The 24,269-nt window shown below is 47.0% G+C and overlaps 1 protein-coding gene across 5 annotated transcripts in view; it reads right to left on the reverse strand.

Annotated features, from left to right (window-relative positions):
* Positions 1–24,269, reverse strand: part of LOC135896232 (lachesin-like) — a 348,730-nt gene that overhangs the window by 249,746 nt on the left and 74,715 nt on the right. For 2 of the 5 annotated variants that reach the window (XM_065425606.2, XM_070531781.1), the window contains exon 1: positions 18,791–18,963. The exons of the other annotated variants lie outside the window; for them this stretch is intronic. The gene's annotated coding sequence lies outside the window, so the exon portion shown is untranslated. Of the gene's footprint in view, positions 1–18,790; positions 18,964–24,269 lie in introns of those variants that run through there. 5 annotated transcript variants of the gene reach the window in all.

The following is a 24,269-nucleotide window of genomic DNA, read 5'->3' on the forward strand; positions in this document are numbered from 1 at the left end:
ATATATATATATATATATATATATACATATATATATATATATATATATATATATATATATATATATATATATATATATATATATATATATATATATTGTTACGGTGAAGTGAAGGAAGACGTTGAGTTGGACTAGAGAAAGACGAAGTCTGGCGGTTGCCTGAACGCCATATCCATCATTTGTAAATATCAGTTATTTTACACTCGTGGGCCTGCTTTCTTCCCGCAACATTTTGGTGGAAGGTGCGGGGTACCACCACGGAACTTCGCAGCGGACGTCATCTACCTGCTGCCACAATGGCAAATCAACCGACACAAGCGACAACGCCTCGGCAGCCCGTGCCCACGGTCATCCTCACTCACCCACGGGACCCGGGAACATTTTGTGGCACGGACAACGTCGACGTCGAGGACTGGCTTACGATGTACGAGCGAGTGTGCGACAACAACAGGTGGGATCCTACAATGATGCTTGCAAACGTAATATTTTATCTGAAGGGAACTGCGAAGCAATGGTATGACACACATGAAGCTGACCTAACGAGCTGGGATGTTTGCAAAGAAAAAATGCGAGACCTGTTCGGCAGACCTGTCGGTCGTCAGCTGGCAGCTAAAAAAGAACTTGCGTGCCGCGCTCAGACGTCCACAGAATCCTATGTCGTGTACATACAGGATGTGCTGGCCCTCTGTCGCAAGGCTGATGACAACATGACCGAGGCAGACAAGATTGGCCATATATTGAAAGGTATTGCAGACGATGCCTTCAATCTCTTGATGTGTAAGGATTGTGCCACTGTGGATGCAATTATTAAGGAGTGCCGGCGCTTCGAACAAGCGAAGGGCCGCCGCGTCACTCAAACTTTCGACCGGTTGCCCAATACCGCCGCGACATCTTCTTGCGAAGACCCGCCGCGGTTCGTTCAGCCCGCAGGACCGGAAGAAATAACGCGCATCGTTCGCCGTGAGCTTGAGGCCATGGCCCCGGCTCCCGTTCGTTCAGACTGTCGGGAAAGCGTACCCGCTATCTCCCTTATACAAGCGGTCGTTCGGGAGGAAATAGCAAGTTTGGACATTCCATCTCTCTGCTCAGTCCGCCATACCAACACCTACCAAATTTCTCCGACCGCTCGCTCCCGGACGCAAAGCTTTCCACCACTCCGTCGCAACCCAGCTGAATGGCGCACAGCGGATGATAAACCCATCTGTTTTAATTGTTCCGGTATTGGACACATCGCCCGTCATTGCCGCAACCACTGGTCGTCGCCTCCTCGGTGGTCGTCTCCGAGTCACTACAGCCAAGTACCCGACAATCGCACTTTCTCGCCCTATACGCCGACTAGGAACATCAACGCCGACAGTGCTCCACCAAGATCCAGCCGATCCCCGTCTCCGCAAGGTCGTAGGTCCCGTTCGCCTCTCGTTCACCGCTCTTCGTCCCCTTCTGCAACCGGTCGCTTCGCTTCGGGAAACTAGGCGGTGCAGCTCCCGGAGGTGAAGCTGCAACTCCGACCCGGCCCACAAATCCTCTATTGACCCTGCCTACATGTGGAAACCTGCTGGACATTGAAGTCGATGGCGTTCCTGTTAGATCTCTCGTTGATACAGGAGCGCAGCTTTCAGTTATGAGCGCTGCTCTCCGCCGCCGGCTCAAAAAGGTTCTGACCCCCGCCGTACCGTGCACCGTGCGAGTCGCCGATGGGAGTACGTCACCTGTCCTTGGAATGTGCACAGCACGTGTGACCATTGGGGGCCATTATACCGTTGTTCTATTTATCGTCCTTGAACACTGCCCACACGACCTAATTCTCGGCCTCGACTTCCTTTCGAAACACTCTGCCCAAATTGACTGCTCCGCAGGTGTTGTACAGTTGGACCTGCCGCTTCCTGCCGACGCAACCACTTGTGCTCCACACCGCTTATGTGCTGCTGAATTTGCAAGGCTGTCTCCACAGGCTGCTACAAATGTCCTGCTGACGCCCTGTCCTCCCGTACCTGATGGCGAGTACGTCCTGTCGCCGCTTACTGACGTGGTTTTGTCGCGTAATATTGCCCTACCGAGCACCTTAATTCGGATCCGCGAAAACTGCGCTCGCGTGCCCATCCTCAATTTTGGGTTCTCGTCACATGTTTTGCCACACGGTATCGCCATAGCGCATATCACTCCTTTGGAAGAATTTCAGATTTCTTTTTTGACCTCTGAATCCTTCCTCAGTACGAACGGACCTTTGTCATCCACTCCTTCGTACTCGACGCCTGCGGACGATGTTTCTAAGATGATCGCCCCCGACCTTCCTTCCGAGCAAACAACAGCTCTTCGTCATCTCCTGTCATCCTATCGGGACATCTTTGATTTGGACGACCGTCCACTTGGCCAGACATCTGTTGTCACGCATCGCATCAACACCGGTGACGCCAGCCCCATTCATAGGCGGCCATATCGTGTCTCGGCAACAGAAAGGGCCATCATACAGAAAGAAGTAGACAGGATGATCGACAAGGACATCATTGAACCCTCCAGTAGCCCGTGGGCATCACCGGTTGTCTTAGTAAAGAAAAAAGATAACTCGTGGCGCTTCTGCGTTGACTACCGTCACCTCAACCGGATAACAAAGAAGGATGTTTATCCCTTGCCTCGCATTGATGACGCTCTTGACTGCCTTCACGGATCCCAATACTTTTCATCAATTGACCTCCGCTCCGGCTATTGGCAGATTAGCGTCGATGAGATGGACCGCGAGAAAACCGCCTTTGTCACACCGGACGGTCTGTACCAATTTAAAGTCATGCCCTTTGGATTATGCAATGCGCCAGCTACATTCGAGCGCATGATGGACTCTCTCTTGCGCGGCTTGAAGTGGTCTACATGCCTGTGTTACCTCGACGATGTGATTGTGTTTTCGCCGAACTTTGAGAGCCACCTGCGGCGCCTTACAACCATACTCTCCGTGTTTCGCAGGGCTGGCCTTCAGCTAAACTCCTCCAAGTGCCATTTCGGTCGCCGTGAAATTAACATGCTTGGTCATCTCGTCAACGCCGCCGGAATCCAACCTGATCCACAGAAAGTTCACGCCGTGCGAAATTTTCCTGTACCTTGTTCAACGAACGATGTCCGTAGTTTTCTGGGCTTATGCTCTTATTTTCGGCGATTTGTGAAAAATTTTGCGGACATCGCTCACCCTCTCACTGACCTTCTTAAGAAAGACGCCTCTTTCTCTTGGGGACCGCTACAGGAGAAAGCCTTCTCTACCCTGATTGAGCGGCTTACCACTTCCCCGATTCTCTCCCACTTTGACCCTTCTGCGCCCACTGAAGTACGAACTGACGCGAGTGGTCATGGCATCGGCGCTGTCCTCGCTCAGCGTCAACAGGGCCAAGACCGTGTCATCGCTTACGCTAGCCGCCGCCTTTCCACGCCCGAGCGAAATTACTCCATTACTGAGAGAGAATGTCTCGCGCTCGTATGGGCGGTCGCGAAATTTCGCCCGTACCTTTTCGGTCGGAGCTTCTGCGTTGTCACCGACCATCACGCCCTCTGCTGGCTCTCCTCTTTGAAGGACCCAACTGGACGACTTGCACGTTGGGCATTGCGCCTACAAGAATATACATTTTCTATTATATATAAGTCAGGACGCCTGCATAAAGACGCTGACTGCCTGTCCCGCAATCCCGTGGATCAACCGGACGATACCGATGCAGACTCGGACATCAGTATTCTGTCCCTCTCCGGCTTCCTCCACATTGGCGACGAGCAGCGCAAGGATCCTGTTCTTCGAACACTTATGGAACGCCTAAGCTCCTCGCCCAATCACCCGTCCCTTCGGATGTTCACCTTGCGCGATGGAACTTTATACCGTCGTAGCGTTCGTCCTGACGGCCCGGAGCTCCTCCTAGTCGTCCCCAAGCACCTTCGACTCACCGTGCTCCAGCAACTTCATGACGCTCCTACTGCTGGACATCTGGGCGTCACTCGTACTTACGACCACCTGCGGCGCCGCTTCTTCTGGCCTGGCATTTATCGCTCTGTGCGCCGTTATGTCGCTTCTTGCGACCTGTGTCAGCGCCGGAAGACGCCTGCTATGCCTCCCGCTGGTTTGCTTCAACCCATTGATATACCTACAGAGCCCTTCTTCCGTGTGGGCCTCGACCTCCTTGGTCCGTTTCCAATTTCCATCAAAGGAAACAAATGGATTGCTGTAGCAACCGATTATGCCACTAGATATGCCATCGCACGAGCCCTGCCAACCAGCTGCGCTACAGATGTCGCCGACTTCTTACTAAAAGACGTCATCCTGCACCACGGCGCCCCTCGCCAGTTGCTGACGGATCGCGGCCGCTACTTTCTATCGAAGGTCGTTGATGATCTGCTCCGCTCCTGTTCTACAGAACATCGGATTGCTACCGCGTACCACCCTCAAACGAACGGCCTCACCGAGCGACTCAACCGCACACTCACTGAAATGCTCGCCATGTACGTTTCCAACGATCACCGCGACTGGGACGTCGCTTTACCATACGTCACTTTCGCATACAACTCGTCCCGTCACGACACTGCCGGATTTTCACCATTTTTCCTTTTGTACGGCCGCGACCCCACCTTGCCTTTTGACACGTTGCTACCTTCCGCAGTACAGTCACCCAGCACTGCTTACGCTCGCGATGCTATTGACTTAGCCGCCCAGGCCCGAGATGTCGCCCGTCATCGCCTCACAGTCTCGCAAGCTTCTCAAAAGCGACGCTACGACCTTCGGCACCGAGACCACCATTTTTCACCTGGTTCCCTTGTCCTTCTCTGGACGCCTTCACGTCGTGTCGGCTTGTCGGAAAAATTACTGTCCCGTTTTTCTGGTCCGTACCAGATCTTACGCCAACTGTCCGACGTGACCTACGAGATCGCCCCACTCGGTCAGCCTTCCGTGCCTCCCAACTTAACCAGTGATGTTGTTCACGTCACCAGGCTCAAGCCCTATGTCCCCCCCATAAGTGAGGCTGTTTAACTTGCACCGGGACGGAGCTCCCCCACCGGGAGGGTGATGTTACGGTGAAGTGAAGGAAGACGTTGAGTTGGACTAGAGAAAGACGAAGTCTGGCGGTTGCCTGAACGCCATATCCATCATTTGTAAATATAAGTTATTTTACACTCGTGGGCCTGCTTTCTTCCCGCAACAATATATATATACATACGTGCGTGTGTGTGTGTGTGTGTGTGTGTGTGTGTGTGTGTGTGTGTGTGTGTGTGTTTGCTTATCTCTGTTGTTTGTTTTTGTACTTTGACACAAGAATTTCGAGGTATGCCCCCTCATGTCGAGCACGCGGGCGTTCCGACTGCCAGCTCAGCCTTTCAGTCATTCAGACTGTAACTCCTGTTGCATGAATGCATCGTTATTATTTTTTATTACCCTAGTCATTATGCTAACATGGGGAGTTCATATATCCAGCATTAAGGAGCGTGGTATTCGGACATTGAATATACTGCGATGCGTCACAGGCACGAAATGGGGGGGCGCAACAGAATCACTGTTAAAGCCTGATATCTCTCTTGTACGGCAAGCCGTCGCATATTCATTACCAGTCAAGCAAGGTTTATCCCCGTCAAGTGAACGTAGTCTAAATAACATGATGCTAAACAACCGCGTTCAACTCCCAGTAGCCTTGTTATTGCCGAAATAAAAGAACCATCCATTCAAGTTTTTAACATTCAAGAAGTCTTTCGAGACTCACCCACTTCACCGCTGCATCTAAACCACCGATACCCCCTTGGTGTCTTATCAGCCCCGCAGTCCATTTCAGTGCACCAGGAATCGGGAAAAAGTCTGAACTGTCGTCGCCTGTGCCGAAACAACTGTTTTTGCTTCTTCTACACGAGAGGTACGCGGGCGGTGAACACATTTACACTGTTGGTTCCACAAACATCCAGTGTTCGTCCGGTGCTGTGGTGTCCCCAGCGAGAGCTATTACCATCAGCTTTAGGACTGACCACCCAACAACATCGACATCTGCTGAACGAGCTGCTCTTCGCGCTGCACTTCGTGTCGTCAATCGGGAGCCACCTCGGCAATGGTCAATCTTCAGCGACTCAAAGGCAGCCCTACAATCTGTGCTATCAGCTTTGCGTTGCGGGCCATTCGAACAGCTCGTATTCGATATTAGATGCCTACTCCATACATCACAGGAGAAAGGACACCACGTGACCTTTCAGTGGCTGCCAAGTCGCTGCGGCGTCATAGGAAACGAAGACGCCGATAATGCCGCTCGGGCAGCTCTTCAAGACGCACAAGAAGAGGCCATACCACTTTCACGGTCCGACACAGCTAGCAGACTTCGAGTGCCTGCACAAGAGATCACGATCTCTCTATGGTGCACACCAAACAGCCAAACTAACCGGTGAACGGTGAACTACCGGCCGGTTGGAAGATAGGTAAGGTGGTTCCTGTGCATAAATCTGCTAACAAACACTCGCCTTTTAACTACCAGCCCATATCTATTACCAGCATCCCATGCAAAATCTTGGAGCACATACTCTTTTCACATATTGTCCGTTTTCTTGAATCAAACTCGTTTTTTCATCCTTCTCAGCATGGTTTTAGGAAGTCCTATTCAGGCGAAACACAGTTACTCTTATTCACGCAAAAACTTCACGCAATTTTAGACTGCCGCTCGATCGCCGACTGCATCTTTTTAGATTTCTCGAAGGCATTTGATAAGGTTCCCATCATCTTTTGTTACTAAAACTGCGCATGGTAGGATTAGACACTAACAGTCTAAAATGGCTTGAAGTTTTCCTTATCCATAGTCAGCAATTTGTTGCCATCAACAATGTTAATTACACCGTTCACCTTGTTCTTTCCGGTGTGCCCCAAGGCACCGTCTTGGGGCCCTTGCTTTTTCTTGTATTTATCAAGGAATTACCCAGTAACCTTTCTTCTTTTGTACATCTGTTTGCCGATGACTGCGTCTTTTTTCGGGAAATAACAAATGATAGTGACAAGCACATGTTTCAGTCTGACCTTAACGCTATCTCAACATGGTGCGAAAGTTGGAATATGACTTTAAATGCTGAAAAGTGCAAACTTATGCGCATATCTCGTGTTAATAGTGAATCGCCCGTACATACTCTTAATGGTGTGTTATTTGATCCTGTTACAAGATATAAGTACCTCGGAATTCATATTACGCCTAACCTTAGCTGGCATGCGCGCATTGAGCACATCACTAACAAAGCTGATCGCATGCTCGGATATCTGAGACGTAACCTTAACGCAACCCCAACTAGCATCAATCTTCTACTCTATACCACACTCGTACGTTCACAATTAGAATATGCTTCATCAGTCTGGGACCCTGGTGTTAAGAGTTTGATCGACCTACTGGAGATGGTACAACACAAATCAGCGTGGTTTATTCTCTCTGATTTTCGGCGTACATCAAGCGTAACCACTATGAAGACTACCCTGGGCCTAACTTCACTTGCATCGCGACGCAAAATTGCACGTCTGTGCTTTTTTTCACAAAATATTTCATCATGAGTCTATATGCTACGGGTTACTTCTTCCCGTTCATATATTTCACGCCGCACATATCGCATACATAAGGTAGGCATTTCTACATGCAAAACTGAAACATTGTCGGATTCTTTTATTCCTCGCACATCATATGACTGGAACCACCTTCCTTCCCCAATTGCCACAATTCCTGATCCTGTATTGTTTCGCACTGCTCTTACCGCTTTTATTGAATGATATATTGTGTTGATCACTTATTCTAACTCATCTATGTTTTAGTAAATTATTGTTTTCTGGTGTTGTTTGTATTTTCAGTATTATTATGTATTACCCACTCCCCTTTGTAATGATATGCCCTGAGGGTAAACTAAATAAATAAATAAATAAATAAATAGTGATGCCTCCTGAGGAGCAGCGTGCGTACAAGGCGCGGCGAATTTCTCTTCTCTCTGCTCCACTCTTTGTAGGTGCACGAAGTTAGCGTCGCAAGCTAAGTCGCGGACCGTCAAATCCTCCTAGATTAATAATTACTTAAAGTACATGTGAATGTCGCCACTTGATTAATTTCAACCTACGTCGCAATGAGCACTCATTCTAGTTGTCGTTTACAGCTTCACTGTCAAACCAACTTCACAGCGTGAATTGGAGGCCATTGTTTTTACTAAACTGTATAACGAAAAGTAGTTCGGTTTTCGATGAGCATGAGTTCTTAATAAAGACTAACGAAACTGGTGAAAAAGGCAGCTTTTCTTTATGTGTGAAATGCGTTGCTGCCAGAGCAACAAGAAGTTGTCGCCGGTGCAATAATAAAGCGCAAGCGGTGTACTGAGTACATATTCAAGTGAGCAGTACCTGTATCGCAGCGCTAAATATCAGATCCTTCCTGTGGTTTTAGTGTTTTACTCTGTGTACTATTACAAGTATCTTTTCTGTCTATATGACTATAAGTGAGCATGTCTTGTAGACTCACCGGCTGCAATTCTTAAATTTCAATACGTTACATAAAGCAACAATTTAGAAACTCAATTAACGATGTTTCGGAAACGATGTTTCGAATTGACGAAAATAAAAACTGAGACACAAACACACTGCCACCCAGCTGATATCGCGAATGCCTTCACTGAGTATTTTAGTAGTACTTGCGATTCTCAAACAGATCCCCCATTACCGACACTGCCTCGTCATCTTCATTCTTTCTACTTGCGGCCTATGAATGCAAAGGACGTTCTTCATGTTATATTTTCGCTTAGGTCTACTGGACTTGGCCTAGACTCTGTTGACCCATCTCGTATCAAGTTAATTTCTAATAAACTGTCTCCTATCATAGCAGGTATTGTTAACAAAATTTTTAAAGGAGGCATATTTCCCTAGTTCTCTGAAAGTTGGTGAAATAGCACCTGTTTGCAAAAAAGGCAATTGTGAACTTTTGAATAACTACAGGCCTAGTTGTATTCTTTCATTCTTCAGTAAAATAATTGAATGACTAGTTCATACATGTTTATCATCCTACCTGGCAAAATTTAATCTACTATCACCTAAACAGTATGCCTTTCGGCAGGGTCGCTCAACTGAGCTTGCGCTTCTAACCTTCACCGATGAGGTCAAGAAGGTAATCGACTATGGCTTACTGGTTGGAAGTGTACTTACAGATTTAACAAAAGCTTTTGATACCATTATTCACAAAATTCTAATACATAAACTTGAATCTTACGGCATAACTGGCCCGCCACTTCAGCTTATTTCTAGCTACCTAGCTAATCGTACTCAACTTGTTCAGATTGACGACAAACTCTCATGAGAACATATATCAAGGCGTTCCTCAGGGCTCAATCAAGACGTTCCTCGGGGCCCGCTGCTATTTCTACTACTATTCATTAAAGACCTACCTAATGTTCTGACCACTACCGACTGTATATTATATGCAGATGTCATGACTATGTTTATTTGCGCTAATAATGTTGACGTGCTACAGCGAAATGTTAACGTTGATCTGCATAACATAACTTCCTGGTGTCGAAAGAACATGTTGTGCATCAATCCACTAAAAACGGTTTTTATAGTTTTTCATTCCTTGCGGATAATAATTTCGAAACTTATATCGGTGTATCTTGAAAGCCACTTAATACAATATCTGACAGCACAAAGTTTCTTGGCGTAGTTTTAAACAGGCATCTGAAATTCAATCTTCATGCGCAGTCACTTGTCCGTAAGATTTCTTTTGGAATAGGCGCCATAATCAAAACCCGCTCATATTTTCAGCCGCACATTATCCATTCCCTTTATCGTGCACATTTTCACAGCCATTTATCTTACTGCGTATCAGCCTGGGGAAACACATACCTCGCTAACCTCAGCCAACTTCAACGCCTGCAGAATCAAGCGCTTCATCTTATGACTTTCAGCCATTTCCTGTCCAATGCAACGCCACTTTATTGCAGTTTAAACATACATCCTCTTCATCAGCTCTTTCAGTTCAAGTTAACAATCGTGATATATAAGTTATTTCGTAATACTGCACACATACATGGCTTTGTTTTTGAAATTTTTGTAAATACTAACACAACTAGGTTCTCTAAACTCGATAATCGTCTTTTACCTAAAGTGCGCACAAACTATGGTAAGTTCACTACCACATTTGTGGGAATAAAACTGTGGAATTCTGTTCCACATACCATTAAATCATCCCCCACAGAGTACATATTCAAGAACCTAGTTAAGAAATATTTTATGCAGCAACTCTCTTGATCCTAACAACTGACTTTCGTGATTGTAATCATAATTGACTTAGCTATTATACTGCATGGTATATTACTCCTATTTTTATTGTATTATAAATTTGCATTGCTTCTTCACTTCAGAAGTATTCGCAATTTTTGTCCCACTAAACAGCTCTATATTTTCTTGTTTTTCCGCACTGTTCCTTACTTTATCGAATTGCTGCGACGTCACGCACAGGGACACGTGACTTCGAGAATTATTCAAGGCAAGATCAGTTATTCTTTTAATCTGTTGCTTCAATAGACGAATTAAAGTTTACATGAAAGATAAAACATACAAACTGAATGTCTACGTGTTTTTGTTTTACTTCGTCCAGTAGCAAGGGAGTGCACATCCATTTCGTCTGCTTGCTCCCACAACCTGCAGTCGCACGCGCAGAGAACGAAACTATGTCCTTTTCTACCGTGTTCCAGCGCCACGATTATGCTCTCTCATCGTCTCGCACCTGCTTCAGTTCTCGTGATTGTGGCACTGACTTAAACCACTCATTTGACGGTCTCGTGCAGAGCGCGCAAAATCGTCCGCTGCGCGAAACGAGACAAACACAACAGCTCGTGCGCAAGGCCGTCACTGGAAGTGGGCCACTCAGCAAATACGTGAGCGACAAAAAAACAACAGAGGCTGGGCCCGTGACGTATTTGCCACGCGATCCTCCGGCTCCGGTATTGTAGAACGCAGAGAAGGAATTTCGATTGCGGAGCCCATACGCGGGGCAACTGGAGAGTGTCAACGTTGGCAGCGACACTCGCTTCCTGAGTTCATGGGCTATTAAGAACTAATCTGAAAAATTCCTGCAGTAGAACACTCCCTAGAGGGCACGTAACTACGGCCAGCGCATAACCAAAATTTGCTATGTGGCCTGCTGAAGGGTGCTTTAAGGAATAAATTCATGCGTTCGGTTAGCCTGCAGAATCGATCATTCGTTGGTAGCATGTATAAAGGAACTACTGCCACTGTGCAAAAAAAGGTAGTCATGTGGTAGCTTCTTTTTTTTTAATCTCGCCTGCTTTCTTCGCAGATCCGAAAAATTAAAACCATGAAACCTGTCTTCACTAAAACAAACAATTTTGACATTTCTCAATATGCTGTACAACTTCTCCGTTGAAGATTTTGCGTTTAAAGCAATACCTATAAAGTAACACCCAATAACCAACAAGAACAATACTTAGTCGGCTACATTCTCCTAGCACACACGCGGATGTTTTAGGGCTTGGCGCAAAGTCCTACCTCGAAACGTCGGTACGTTATCCGTTATCGAGATGAAAACCACGCGGATACCTAATGGAAGCGATATTCACGGGCTTCTACACAGTATAGAAGGGCAAGAGAAACAGCGTCTCCAGTGTACATTAGTGTGCATAGGAAAACATCTTCTGGCGCATAAACAAGTGGTAGGTTGTACCTATTTCTTCTTTCTGTTTTCCGAGCAAGATACCTTGCCAGACAAGAAACAACTCGGCGACTGCTTTGCTCAAATGGTGCGGTAAGCACTAGGCACATCTCCTTGTCATTTAAGGAATGGGCCGCGTAGGAAAACCGTCCTATGCCCTCCTAAAATCTGAATTTTTTTTCGTAAGGCTAACATTTGCGTACTTGAAGAGAAGCACACCTCTGGCGTGACGGACGGCGAACAGTCGTTGGGTCAAAGCCTGTTATTTGGGGCCCCGTAAACCACACGAAACTCTCTCCGGGGCACGAGCTCCGAGACACCGAGCTCAGTTTGCACCCTGTTCGTCTTTGACGAGCGCCGCGAAGCGTGCGCGAAGGAGAACTGGCGTCTTATTTACATAAGTATGCAGGATCTCAATCCGTGCCATTGGAGCGTAAGCGCGGCTCGCAAATCGCCGTCGCGTTTCGGTTTCGAGCTGCCTGTGTACACATTTTGCCTGTACACGTACACGTACGTGACTCGAGTGTAAGTGCCGCCGTAAACGGCATCTCGGGTCGCTCGCTTTAAGCAGCGAGAAGGAGAGAGAGAGAGAATGAATACGACGGTGTACTACGTGAGTTAAAAGAGAGGCATGCATGAAAGGGGGCAAGTTTTTCGCCTTACCACCTGGCGGCAACAACTGTGCCCACAAAATATAGGTTTGGCTCTTTTGTTTCTCACGCTTACGTGAAAGACAACGAGTCGCTCACTCTTTTTTCTTTCCTCTCCTCTCGTCAGTTGTATTTTCCGCAGTGTTTTGTTCACGTTACACCTATTCTAGTCTCCTTTAAGTACACTGCGTATACCTTTAACGGCTGCCAGCTCATAGCATTTCGCTTATATTTTATTTACTTCTGCAAACTTTTTACCCAAGTGGCACACTGGCCCTCTTAGTCGCCGCATTTAGAGGGGCGAGTTGTCCTTAAGCGGGAAGAGAGAAGTTGTGAGGCTTCGCTTACGAAGCCTAGCTCAGCGCTTTATGTGTAGCATGTGTTCATCAAATTTGCATACCGTCACGAGCAATGCAGACTGTGCTTCAGCACACTATAAGAGGCCTTATAAAGGCATGCAACTGCTTAAATTTGCAACAAAATGTCCTTCTGCTAATATTCCTACTTCCCATGAGCAACAGTAAAGGCTGTACATAAATTATTCAGTAAAAAGTGAGATGCGAAGTTTAACGAGAAGCTGGAGATATTATACTGTCTGATCGCCTGACATGCGACTCCTAATGTTAGGTGATAAATACTGTCTATAATTGCAGCATTCCGCTAGGTCATGCCACCTTAATCTAACCATAAACAGACTTATCCTTTCGTCGTTTTAGTATTGCGTAGCCCTAGGAACTCGACAGTGCTAAGAAAGTACGTTGGACTGTACTATGAGTGTACAAAAGCATGTACAAATCGGCAAGAAAGAATCAGCGAAGTGTATGAATCATCAATCAGCAATGGGTTTTCCATTCCACTAATTGTGTTTTGTTTTCTTTTTATGCCCTCTCTCTCCTAATTGACTCGTTTCCGCAAGCTGGTCCCTCAACATGATGTCACAGTGCTCTGAGCAAAGTTGCAGTTTCGTGCGACAGGTGAAGCATCGATTGCGATAGCCCATCAGTAGACAGCTATTAGAAGTAAGGGTAGTATATAGCTTTATCGGCCGTATAAACTTGTAAACATTCGCTTACTAACTGCATTAACAAGCATTGTGTTACGCGCGCACAAGTAAACAACACATCTTACTCGATGACCGTGGAAACTCGGTGTCAAAACGCTGTAATGAGGAAGTGCAGCAGCAGCAGCAGCGAGCGAATTGAATTTCGTGCTGCCTCTCGCTTCAACGAGAACTAAGCGGCAAAAACAAAGCGCACACGAAGCCATCAGCAGTCGCCGCACTCTGTTCCCGTCGCAGATCGCTTTCAAGATATGGCCCGCGCCATACGCAGCAGCCGCAGGAATAGAGCCCCACCCCCATCCTCCGGTGCCTTGCGCGCGTCAGGAGACGGCGCGTTTCCTCCCGCTTTCTCCCCTTGCGCTCGAGAGACTTAGCTGCCACCTGCGGCTCACCGTCGCAGGCTTTCACTCTCACATGCAGCACGAGGCACGCGGGGACGATGTTATCACCCTTGGGCTTGATACGGAACATCACGACGACGGCGACGGCCGAAATGCGCCTGAAGTGTCCATATATTTGCGATCGCAATGAAGAAGTTGGAGGACGCTTAAGCTTCGCCTTTAAGAGTGCAACGCCACAGCGTTCAAACATCCCTGACTCCTGCTCACGCTTCCAGCAACTGTATCTTATTTAACTGTAATTTTTACAAAGAAAAGCAGCCTCTACGCCAGAAATTTACATCATTTTTACGCTTCTGTTATTGTTTCGCATGTTTAATATTTCAGTTTGAGGAGATTTACCATACAAATAATGTGTTTTTGGTGTTTGATTCCATGACATTTGTTTGTGGGATGTCTTCCTCAAAATTCCGAGGAATAACTTTGTCAAGACTGTAAGGCTATCAGTTGTATGAGCAACTTTAGTGATAGAATGGTGTGGCAATATAACCTGCACATGGCGCATGTCAAGTAGCAAGGCGTGGCATATACATATACCTAAGTATATATACGGCAATTTCGCTTACGGACAACTCCGCCGACGCCGACACCGCATTTTCTGCGACACGGGGTGCTTAACGCTATCGCGTATATATACACCAGTTTTCACTCACGGAAAACTCCCCCGACGCCGGCGCCGACACCAGATTTTCTGCGGATCGGGGCCCTTAACGCTATCGCGTCAATATTGCTACGGAACAGTATTTGCGATGACGAAGAGGAGAGCGGTGCGAAGACTACGACGACGATTCACGCCGATTCACGCCGATTCACGCCAAAGTTCGCAAAATGCTTGCCAAGAACATTATTGAACCGTCATGCAGTCCATGGGCGTCACCTGTTGCACTGGTAAAAAAGAAGGATGGCTCATGGCACTTTTGCGTGGATTATCGGCACCTTAACAGGGCTACCAAAAAGGACGTGTATCCCCTACCTCGGATTGATGACGCCCTTGACTGCCTCCACGGTGCTCGCTATTTCCCCTCTATTGACCTTCGCTCAGGGTACTGGCAGATTCCCGTGGACGATCTCGACCGCGAGAAGACTGCTTTTGTAACACCCGACGGTCTTTCAAAGTGATGCCGTTCGGTCTATGTAATGCTCCTGCCACTTTTGAACGCATGATGTACTCCCTTCTGCACGGTTTCAAATGGTCCACGTGCCTGTGCTACTTGGTCGATGTTATAGTATTCTCCCCAACGTTCGCTAGGCACCTCGAGCGCCTCTCAGCAGTCCTGGACGTTTTTCGTCGAGCCGGTCTGCAACTCAACGCATCGAAGTGCCAATTCGGCCGTCGCCAAATTACCGTCCTTGGACATCTCGTTGACGCGAACGGAGTGCAACCAGACCCAGGCAAGATCCATGCTGTTACACATTTCCCTGTTCCGAAGTTTCTCAATGATGTGCGCAGTTTCATCGGCCTTTGTTCGTACTTCCGCCATTTCGTGAAAACGTGAAAAATTTCGCGGCCATAGCCCGACCACTAACTTAGCTTTTGAAAAAAGACGCCCCTTTCCAGTAGGGCGATAACGAGGCCTCTGCATTCTCGCATCTAATCGAACTTCTCACAACGCCTCCCGTTCTGGCCCAATTCTGGCGCCTGCCGAAGTCCGTACTGATGCCAGTGGCCACGGAATTGGCGCAGTACTGGCATGCCAGTGCGGCAACGACCGTGTTATCGCTCACGCCAGCATGGCTATCTATATATATATTTTTTTATATAAATTCCTTGTCTTGATGAAAACGTTCAAGAGTACGGAAACTCGCAGAATAGATTGCTACGCTTCGCCCTTTGTGCGAGGCTGCCAACTCGTTCCTATCGAAGCGGACGTGTCCATGGAGCCGAAGCATTATCGCAATACCTCTAGCATGCCATCTCGCTAAGCCTACGTAATAGCTCCGGCAATCCCCATGTGTCTTGCTCATGCAGTGATTCAAAATTTCACATAGCCATAAAATGCTATGAAAGTGCTGTGGCACTTTGTTGGACACGTGTGCTTTTTGAAGCGTGAAGTAAATTTCTTTTTTTCCTGACAATAAGAACGCGCACAGCTAAGCTAAAGGCTGTCGCCTGAAAAGGCCTGACCACCCGCTGTACGGCTCACGTTGCAACAGCAGCAGGCAATTCGATGAGTTTTCGGAATGAGTATAATGCCGATGCGGCGTTTGTTGCTACATAAAGCATATTAGGGCCTACGTATTTTAGTAAGCAATAATAGTACAACTGTCGGACCTCAAGTACATTATGTTTAATAAGCAATGGCGTAGTCGACAAGTATTCAGACATACCGCGATAGCCCTCAAATTGCATACAGCGCCCTTGAAGACTATCGGATCTAGAGGACAACCCCACCGCTGTCCCCCAGTTATTGGATCTTGCCGTTGAGTGCGGGAGTTGGCCGACGTTGAGGAGGATATTGAGATGAAAACTGGAGGTTTATTTACATTATTTGCAGTATGAATACAAAGAAATTAACAGTAATAATGTCATTGATGACCGGCAGCAAGTCGGACGCTGCGGCCCGTGGCAAGAAGCCCGAAAGAGATGAATGAATGAAGGAATGCTTCTCTCTGCACCCTGTCTCTGGCTTTTAACCCCTTCGGTGTCTCGGGGTCACGTCATTTTCGGTCAATGGTAGGCGCCCGTGCGAGTGCAGTCACATTCGGCTCAGGGGGTCGCTCCATGGGCTTCACTGTCCGAGGGATGACTTGCCATGACGTTGCCTCCAGGTTTGCAAGCGCTCAGCGGGGGAAGGTGGGTTGTTTTCGAGCGACCGTTCAGAGCTGCGAAACAACTTCGCTCGGGACCCAGATTACCTGGAACCGTGCCAGGCTCCCGTTGCACTTTCGGGAAGAGTCAAGCAGTGGGGCAATAGCTCCACGTGTGGCGCCCGAGGTAAGGCCGCCAACTTATCTGAACGTGTGGCGCCTCGGGTGGGGGTTCGACAACTTATCTGACAGGTCGGGGAACGTGTTAGACGCGCGTCTGCGCACCTTAATTGGGTGCGACGGCGACTCGATGTGATCTGGTGAACTCGAAGGATGCCCGGAAAAGCGTCCGTATCTAACAAAACATTCCAGTATATTGTAAATTTTTGATGTTGCGGTACCTCACAGAAGCATGCAATACGACAACATCGAATAAAGTAGTACACAGCACATCGATAACCTAAGCCACTTTGCAACTAAACTACATGTTTTGTAAAGGCACCCGACTGATATTCTGAGTTCGGAAACAAATATAGATAAGCGGGAACGTAGGCTTTCACTAAACTATATTCGCAGATAACGCTGTGGCAATGAAGGAAAGCTACGGAGGCTAAACGCACACAAGTGAGAGCGCTTCTGAAAAGAGTCCCGTGTTTTCATCCACGTAAGTTTAAGCTGGAGAAGATTAACATAGACACCTTATTAGCAACAGTTAAATAACAAAAGACACACCACTGAATAAAAGTTTACTTATTTTGGGGCTTTTCCCTTCCGCGTCTGGGAAAACGTGAAACCGTCGCACGTGAAGCTGCATAGATTCAGCGTCTGTTCCGAGCAGCCAAAAGCACTGCCAAACGCTGGCTGACTACTTGGCGCCGTAACACATGTGCAGCAGCCACGCGCCCATAGCTTTTCCCTTCATTGCCACAGAAAGTTGTCCGCGAGTATAGACGCCTAATGATTGTCTGGCAGGTTGCATTTCTATATTGATTTCATTATACTTGATACTGCTAGCGTGTTCAACTGCAGCGCTTATGAGCCTAAAAATTACGTAATTTGTTTCTGATAAATTCAGGCATACCTTATCATCTTGCGTCTAATCCCAAAGCTTGCCCAAATAATCATTCACCCGCCCTTCTAGTACAAGTAAGGATGTAGTCGTAATGAAATTTTAGCGTCGTCGGCATGCACAGCTACGTCACACATTTCACATATATTCGGAAGATCCTTATTACTCTTTTATTAACAGAATACTGCAGGCCAATATGTAGCCCAGGCAATAGTGGGTTGCTGTTTATACAGCAACCCACTACCCTAATGCCTAATGTGCCTAATGCAATGATATTCTAAAGGGAAGAAATACTGAGGATATTGTACTTATGTTCTAAATAGCAGCGGTCTTAAGTTTCATGGGGACGCCTTAAATAATTACCGCCTTATCAGAGTAATAATTGTTCAATAAGACGTAATGTTTCCTGTAACTCTAATCGTTCTCCGATGAAGTCAGGGACAATACCGTGAGCACCGTAGTTAGACAGCTTAGGCTTAGACGCCATGTTGCACTCAATCCTTGCTAAAATGCCTTGCTAAAATCGAGGGATACACCGCTCGAGCTTTTTCTTATTTTATTTACAATGCTTTTGATAATTTTCTCTTTTGCTGCAAGTAGAGCTGCCTCTGTGGCTTTGTTCTTTAAAAAGCCGAACTTTGAAACCGCAATTATATTATACGTATTGTAGAACACTTCGAGGCCATGAATTATTGATACTTCCGAAACGTTTAGATAGCACAGATAGAAAAGCGGTAGGTCGGGAGTTGGACAGCTCGTTTTTATTACCTTCTTCATATACCCGACAAACTCGGGCTATGTGGGCACCTGAAAAAAAGCACGGTTACCAGCACCAGATTTATAATGTGACACATAACTGCAATTTCAATTTAAATAATGTAGACGGATTGTAACTTGAAATTTTTCATTGAACAGGTTCCAAATGAGGCGATACAGGAACCTGCCTCCCTTTAAAGTGCCTAGTAATAGGCAAAAAAAGCCTCGAAATAACGCCTCTGTTAGCGCACATCACGTGCCATCTGGCGTGTATACAAGAGGAGAAGACATTTGAGGTCCCCCACGGCGAGGCATCTGCTCACAACACAATCGGCTACAACCTGGATGCAAGTGTGCTCCCCGACGACTGACGACAATGCAAAATAAACGGGTAGTTAAAGAGGGTTTCGCACTAAAAACGGACATTTATCCAAAGAGCTTACCCATCCTCAGGCCTTGACGCGGTGAATGACACCTTTTTCCTTCGCTAATCCCAGGGGACTGAGCAGCAAGTTAATCTTCGGGCATCGCCGCCTATCAGCGCTGTCCGCTGTTCGTATCTTGGCACTTGTTGCAGTGCTCAACCCTTCTGACGGGATTTTAGAAGCAGCTCTCTCTAGGCGCCAGTTCATGCGGCGAGTGTCGGCGGTGGCGATGGTGTCGGCGGCGTAACCGAGTGAACGAGCACAGCGAAAACTGAAAAGGCGAACGTGGGGCGCGATATGAAAGACGCAAGCCGCAAACGACGGAGACCAATGAGAACGGTGCCTTCGGTGACGTGCGCGCGGGAAACTGTTGCCTTGCTTACGGGCCCAACTGCTCGATGCATACTCGCAAGTGGTCTCAGCCGGACCACTCGTTTCGTACTGTCGTCTGCTCGCGTCAGCTCTCCCTCGCGCTTGTTTGGTTTGCTTGGTTTGGTCTCGTTCGCGCTAGTTTCGATTACCATGATTTATGATTGTTTTGTAGTCTGATTGCACGCGCGACGCGAATCTTGTAGCGCTTTCTGGAAGCCACGCAGCACCAGCCATTACACTGGAACCTTTGACGACCCTTGTATAAGAGCCGACGGGTTTGACCCGCAAATCGGATATTTGATGATTGCCAACTCTGCTACATGTTTCTCTCAAATTATTTGTCTCAATATATCGCGAAACAAAAAGATGTGCAAAGCTGCGCGCAAATTTCGGTTTACGGAGTATCCTAATCTTCGGTGATTTTTTTCTTTGAAGAACACTATAGGTATTCATACATTACTTGTCGAGGGTGATTGTTGAAACTAGCAAAATATATAAAAGGAAAGCTGCGTGTCAGTGCGTGTCACCTCCTCTGTTCGCAGAGATCAATACTATTTTGCAGCCTCACCTCCCCCCACCCCGCCAGTCATTTGATTACAGATAGTTGTATACGAATTATTTATGGCTTCTCTGTGGTGTCAGGTGCAATCAAGTTCATGCTGTAGGGCCACACTTGACACCTTGAACCGAGAACAACTCTCCAAAGCGTTCTTTCTAAGATGCCTGCTGCTTATTACTAAGGATTAGCACACATTCTGCACTTTTATTTACGTCCAGTAATTACACTCACTTTACGGTGACAACGAAAATGACGTGATTTATGTGTTGATGTATATCATCATTTGTATTATGTGGTGGCACAACATAAACGAGATTTGCAAAATATGGCACAGAATTTCTTTTTTCGTTTACTACTGGAAAAACGCACGGCGTGCAGGTAATTTCGATGGAATGTCCAGCGTAAAGCTAGCGTGACAATTTCATCTGCTAGAATAAGCTCACATGAATTTGCGCACTCGTAGTATGGGAAATTTCGAGCTCAACAAAGTAAAGTAACACCCACTGTCTCTGCCACTTTAGGCATGATAGAACAGTCGTAAAGACCTGCGAAGCATCCAGAGTGAATACGGAAAAGCCCAGGGGTCCAAGAATGATGATAAGGCACACCGCTGCAGCCTGTCTTGTCTCTTTAGACGTGAGGGGTACAAGTTGTAATCACCGCCAGAGCAAGACACGAATCCCTTCTCTCGTATATCTATGTTTTTCTTTGAAGTTAAAAATGCTACGTGCGCCATGTACGTTTCCAGATTAAAGTATCGTTCTCCCTATCTGTTCGCTCCCTTCCTCAATTTACACTTTCCACACATTCTTACCCTCAATTATACTTTTCCCTCTTTCTTTTTTTCTCTTTTCTTTCTCTTTTTTTCTTTCTCCCATCTCTTCTTCCTCGGACAGCTAGCAGCCGTAATAATTTACCGTCTCCTAAAATACCAGCCGTCAGTGCATATAGCTCATCTAAATTCTCCAAGCTGTTCTTTGTTCTTTCGTAGAAATCCCAGTTCTTGCATTTTTCGCTAATTAGGTAACGATACAATAAAATAAGGGCTTTAACGTAAAACAAGGTTACTTTTTGAGTCATGTTCATACCAAATTAGTATACCTGCTGTTAAATGCTGTCTGCTCCGTTTTGTTTCTCGGCTCAGCTTTTCTTTCTTGCCTCGCCTTCTTTTCTTTGTTTTCGCGCATGCCAACTTTAATTCTAGCACGAGCTTCATTTTTTTCTTGTCCAGCCTTGTACGTATACGAGTATACGTGCACTTATTTTTTTTATATTTTATTTTGTCGTTCATTTTCTACGCACGTCGGTTGGTTTTTTTGTTCCGTTTATCTCGCACAGCCTTCGTACTTTTCTGTATTATATCTTATTTTATATATAGATCGATACTATGCGGCCATGGGCTTATTATTTCTTTCCACATTAAGAAACGGCCCCCTTAGTTCCGGAAGTTCGCTTTGTTCTCCACGCCTCCTCCCACTTCCCGCTATGTCTTACCCCGTTTCTTCATTCCCTCGTTTCCAACGAACCATTTCAGCTTCATTTCTTTTCCCTACAAGCCGGAATAAAGCTTCGGGAGGTCTTTCTTCTAGCTTTCCTTTTCCTTTTCCTTTTTCTTCCTTTTCTTCCTTTTTTTCTCGTTTCTTTCTTTTGTTCTTAATTTCGTCCGCTTTCCCGTTCTCGTTCGCTTCCCCCTTCACCTTTTCTTTTCTTTCACGCCTCTCGCATATGTGCGGCTGTCGGTCTTGCATTGCTCGCCTCCTTATAATTAGGGAGGCGTCAGATCTGCTTCGAAAGATTGGTGCGCGGAAACGAAGAAACCACTGCTTCCTCTGGAGCTGCTGAACACACCAGCAGTCGCGGCCACCGACGATGAACGGCAAGGGAAGGGAAAAGAAGGAGGGGGGGGGGAGAACCAGGCGGACGCACAACCGGGGAAATTAGCATGTGTCGATGGTGCGAAGAGAATTAGCGCAAGCGCTGCTTCCATCCAAGCGAGGTATGCAGCCTCCTCCGGAATCTGTACGTGCGAGGCGACCACTGTAAGCGCGAACGTGGGCTGGCATATATATGTATATTTGTGCACTGCGGATTTCCTACACCTCTTCCAAATACGATATTCAGTATCTGCTTCTAGATATTCACTGCAGAAAAGCTGCCTTTCGTTTCTTATTTGTGGAGTGTCACTGTCGCAACTGTATCATGCTTTTATCTCTATCTTGTGTTGCGGCTGCTGTCAGTGCAGTGTCACCTCTACGTCTGTTCACTGTCTTCAATGAATCTCTTGAACTTTGCATTAAGTGTTACTTACGGATTCCTGGGCTCCTTTAGAGCCAAATCTTCCTTGTCCTGTAATCGTCGGCAACATCAATACAGCTTGAATGTGCGCGTTCGGCTAATCGGCAGTATGAGTGCGTGCCTACCTATATGTCCCTCAATGAACGGATGCCGCAATTCATGTTGATTTATTCGCTCGTTCCTTCAGGGTATACTGCCCCGAAGTTTACAAAGCTCCACCAGCTCTCGCTTCTGCCCATACAACTCACTTTTGAGACTTCGACTGCCGCCTGCCTTCTCCCGTCCCGATGCAAGTCTCCTGAATCACTTGTAGTTGGACGTCGCATTCACGTACGCTTACATATTGTTTATCAAAGTTTCAACAACGTAGCATGCTATTCTTGCCAATGCAACAAAACCACAATGTCCCTTCTGCGCTAATGTGCTCCGTTCGACGGCCAACTACTCTTTCATTGTCTATATGCTACTCTCAGTGGCTTAGAGACAAACTATCCACGGAACAAAGATTCCGGTACCCTGTTCAAGGAACTCATCCGAAGGCCAGTCAAGTCCACTAAAGCACCGATGTTTCTCCAGCGAGGCGAGATTTTCGTTATCGCCTTTATTCTGTTCGTGGTCCCTGTTAAGAGCTTTGTCATTAGCTAAGATCTCGAGACTGCCGGTGCTTTAGCAATCAGATTTTGTTTTTCTCGCAGCATATGCGACGTATTCTTTGACTCATCCCAAGCACTTTGTTGTATGTATAGGTATGGGCGTAGGCACAAGTCAGCAGGTTCCTGTCTCGCATCATTTCGGGTCTCTTCAATAAAAACAACTTTGTCAGCTGGTGACATCGAACGCTAGTGAGACATCAGCCGGGTGCTGCACGTCGCATAGCTCGGGCGAGAGCACGTATGCGTATGCCGGCTTTTATTTGCCTACAGACTCGAGAATGAGGCGCGTGAGTGATGGTTACTGTTTTTGGCATGCGTCGCGCCGCATGTCAAGTTTCTCGTAAAAGTGGGGGCGGGGCAATTTTCTCCTCGTTCCCTCGTGGCTGGTTTCAGACGCTGCACTGCCTTCGGTATCGGCGCAAGTTGTACCGAAAGAAGTTGCAGCGTTTCTTCGCCAGAGAACAACAAAACCATTCATTATGCCATCGCCGTCATATACTGTTAAGGCTGCATCCACATCGGCGACGGACAGAGGTCCACGATAGAAGACCGAGAAGCTCATCATGGCGACCGGCGTTGAGACCGGTGACCGTGACCTTTTCGTCGGCGCACCGGAATGTCTCTCGATTGCCGCCGTTCACGTTCGCTCGCACAGCCACATCAAATAACCGCCAGCGTATTCAGCGTGCTGCTCCTACGAATGCGGTTGCGGAATGCGGAAACTTGACGTGCGTGATGAGTGATGGTTAACCATCACTCACGCGCCTCATTCTCGAGTCTGTAGGCAAATAAAAGCCGGCATACGCATACGTGCTCTCGCCCGAGCTATGCGACGTGCTGCACGCGGCTGATGTCTCACCAGCCGTTGATTGGTTCAGTGGCTTTGCCACCCCAGTCGTCGAGCTGAGAAATCGGTCAGGGAGCGACCTCCCACAATTGATCATGTTTTCAACCAAAACGACCTTTTACGACCAACTTGATCACGCGACCTCCGACCGAGGCCAGTGTGAATGCCGCCTAACGTCGCCATCTTCTTGCTGCTGTCGGGATGCACGTGCTCGTGTCACACACGCAAACCCATTCGCTCATCCGACAACGTTTTGCAGAACGCCAAATGGTGCTTAAGAGCTAGCTACCTGCGAAATGCTTCGCATGACATTGATTCCCTCACTGTATGATATATGCATAATATACTTTACCAACATGTTTTTCCAGATATAAAAGGCACCTGCTACACTGGGTTTCATCAAATGGATACTGTCAGCGGTGTGTCGTTTAGTACGATTCGTTTTGTTTTCCGAATATTGTCATTTATAGGGTCAGATGGTTCTAAGAGTGCCACAATCAGGCTCAAAATGAGAACACTTCATCTTCCCTCAGCTTGAGCAGCAGCAGCAGCAGCTGCCGCCGCCGCCGCCGCCGCTACTGCTGCTGCTGCTGCTGATGATGATGATGGTGGTGGTTGTTGTGATGGTTATTATTATTAATATTATTATTAATATTATTATTAATATTATTATTGTTATTATTCTTCTTCTTCTTGTTATTATTCTTCTTCTTCTTGTTATTATTATTCTTCTTCTTCTTGTTATTATTCTTCTTCTTCTTGTTATTATCC

This window comes from Dermacentor albipictus, chromosome 1 (assembly GCF_038994185.2).
Source record: "Dermacentor albipictus isolate Rhodes 1998 colony chromosome 1, USDA_Dalb.pri_finalv2, whole genome shotgun sequence".
Taxonomy (NCBI): Eukaryota; Metazoa; Arthropoda; class Arachnida; order Ixodida; family Ixodidae; genus Dermacentor; species Dermacentor albipictus.